This window comes from Dipodomys spectabilis, unplaced genomic scaffold (genome assembly GCF_019054845.1).
Source record: "Dipodomys spectabilis isolate Male_0828 unplaced genomic scaffold, ASM1905484v1 ptg000029l, whole genome shotgun sequence".
Classification (NCBI taxonomy): Eukaryota; Metazoa; Chordata; class Mammalia; order Rodentia; family Heteromyidae; genus Dipodomys; species Dipodomys spectabilis.
Window position 1 is genome coordinate 757322 of NW_024870706.1, and position 3078 is coordinate 760399.

Genomic DNA, 3078 nt, shown 5'->3' on the forward strand with positions numbered 1-3078 from the left:
TATGGTCATTTCAATCTCTCTAATTTCACTCTCCAATTCACTGCTACCTTGTTCCTGATACATTACGTTCCTTGATCATAATATTTGGAGATTACTGAACTTCATAAGATTTTCTTCATTTTACAAAATATTTGTTTTCTCCCTTCCTATGTATCACGATACGTAGCAATAATGATTTTCTTGAACTCCCCAGGCAGAGTTCATGGCTTATCATCAGGTTCTATTTTATCATGTATATCATTATATTATTACATTTATAATGACAACTCACTTAATTAATTGTCTCTCTTCTTCAGTCTATTGGTAGACCCATGTCCAATCCTAGCTTTTATATAAACAGGAATAGAATTTTTCTTGTCTTATTTTCCTCTTTTTATCATGGTGCAAATTTTCCTGATCTTGTAGAACTGTTTTTATCCATGAATATTTTTTCAGGACATTTCTGCATATTGTGCATAATACAATTAAGAGATTTCCAGCCAAAGAAAACAACTCAGAATTCTAGAGGTTAATGACTGTACTCTGGGTTCTTGTGTGCTTGGCACTGGATTTGGCATCTCGGTGTTACAGCAATAAATAAATATGTATATTGAAAGTGGCTTTCTTTTTGGTTTCCCCTTTTGAGCCATATGAAGTATTTAAGGTGCATAGCAAGTTAACCATGGAAGTAAGAGCTGGTAATCTTTTTAAAAATATTTTTATTGTAAAGAAACTGTATAGAGGGTTACAGGGTTACAGTTTCAGTACAGTAATGAGTACATTTCCTGTCAAGCATTGTTACCCCCTCCTTTGTTTTCTCCCTACATTCCATTCCCTCCTTACTTCCCCAACTCCTCCTTCCCCCTACCCTGAAGTTGTGAAGTTCGATTTCAACATAGTGTATTGTACTTCTCATTGTTACAATTGGTCAACCTGTATCCTTGTTTCAGCATTTTGTTGTTTCCCTTCCCCTTCCCAAATTAGAAAAATGTATATACATGATGTAGATAACTGGAATCAAATACAGGGACAACAGAGGATATGTGAGCTGGTAATCTTTAACCTTGAAATTCCAAAACAAAAATAAACAATGAATGAAAAAATTTGTTCATAAGGGAACCCTCAGCCTTCCAATTAATACTCTGATTCTTCCATTAAAATGAAATATTGTTAGAATCAAGTTCTGATCCAGACTAAAATGCTAATACCCGTGGAAATGATGACATTGAGTTTGTATTAGTTAAATATGCTTTCTTATTAATGAAATACCATGGAAAATGTTTTTACAAAAACTGGATGATAGCAAGAGGCATTTTCGACAAAAGCATTGTAGTGGGTAAGGTGTGAAAAGTTACAAAACTGGAACAGCATGCTGGGAAAAAGAATAACTTCATGGGGAGGAGTAACATACTGTTTTAGATGAGCCAAGTTAATATGGATCATTATGTAAGAAGAAATTTTGTATTTGGTTCTTTCTAACAACCAGCAGATACTTACCTATTTATAAAAATAAATACTAGAATTAAAAATCCAAAAGAACTTTAATGATGCATTTAATATTTTGGAGACAACAAAGATTTTCAGTGATAGGGAGAGTTTAATTAATTATGGAATTTATAAGCACTGGACTCCCATGTAATCATTATAAGTGATGTTCTTAGAACAGTATGAAATTTCTAAGGATAGGAAATATATGAATGATATAATGCAATGAAAAGTCAACTTATAACGTAAGCTCACACCTGTAATCTTACCTACTCACAAGGATGAGATTTGAGTATCATGGTTCAAAACCAGCCCCCAGAGGAAAATCCATTTCACCACCAAAATGACAGAAATGGGCCTGTGGCTAGCGCTGAGGTAAAAAAAAAAGCAGAGAACAATGTGTAGTCCCTGGATTCAAGCTCCAGTTTGGGCAATAAACAAATGAATAATCAAACAAATATATGACCCCAAATTGTAGGAAAATATGCATATGTATATATGCATGTCAGAGGGGTCTAACCGTGTTGTTTTAGTGTTTACATTGTGGAGTTCCAGGATGGGAACATCACAAACATTTAATTAAAGGAAATCAAATGTTAATTATGTTGGAAATGACTTGTACAACTGGGGAGGGATTGAGAGAGTGAAGGAAAGAGGAAGAAAAATGAGGGAGAGGGTAACAAGTTAGATAAGAAATGTTATCACTACCTTACTTATGTAACTGTAACCCCTCTGTACATCACCTTGACGATAATATTAAAATAAAAAATAAAAACAAAACAAAAGCTTTTATTTATATCATTATATTTAAAAGTATACTTTAAAAGAATTATAGGCATGTTTTAAATTTCTAATGCATTGTCCCACTCTACTGGAGTATACTGGAATATGTGGAGAATTACTTACACATGAGTTCATGAGTGAGGACCCAAATAAGAATTCCACAAAGAAATGTCAACATGTACCAAAGGGTCCTATGCATAATACCTCCCTTCTACTGCAAATCACACAACCTCCAAAATCCATATAATTTAATCATTTAAAGACAAATGATGAACCAACGTATCTGTTTGTAGAAATACATACTTGCTACAAGGATGGAAAAGGGACTGAGACCCAAAGTGAATGATGCACAATTTTAAGGAAGATTCCTAGATAAAGGAATGTATGCCACACACTTCCAACTGTAAATCTGGGAAAGTCAATCATCTTTGTCATACTAATAAAAACCACAAAAAAGCTAACTGTGGGATTCAAAAAGATTGCATGAGAACAAGTGTTCATTGTGACAGCACAGGAACTTCAGTGCAAATTACTATGTTTCTATTTCCTTGTCTTATTCCCACCTCATTCTTGAATTCTGAAGGTGAGATTCTGGGGAGCCAGTTCCCTTTGGTCCAGTAATTAATGAAAGTGAACAGGTGATTGGAGATACAATTTCCTCACATAGTTCTTGGATTCTCATTTTTTATTAAGCTTATGGAGAAATAATGGGATTGCAAAACACAAGAAAGTTTTAACTTTTCCACTAATTTCTAAAATGCCTGCTGTAAGAACAACAAAATTAACGAAAGAAACAACTCAGAGACCATATAAAGGTATTTGTGGTGTATT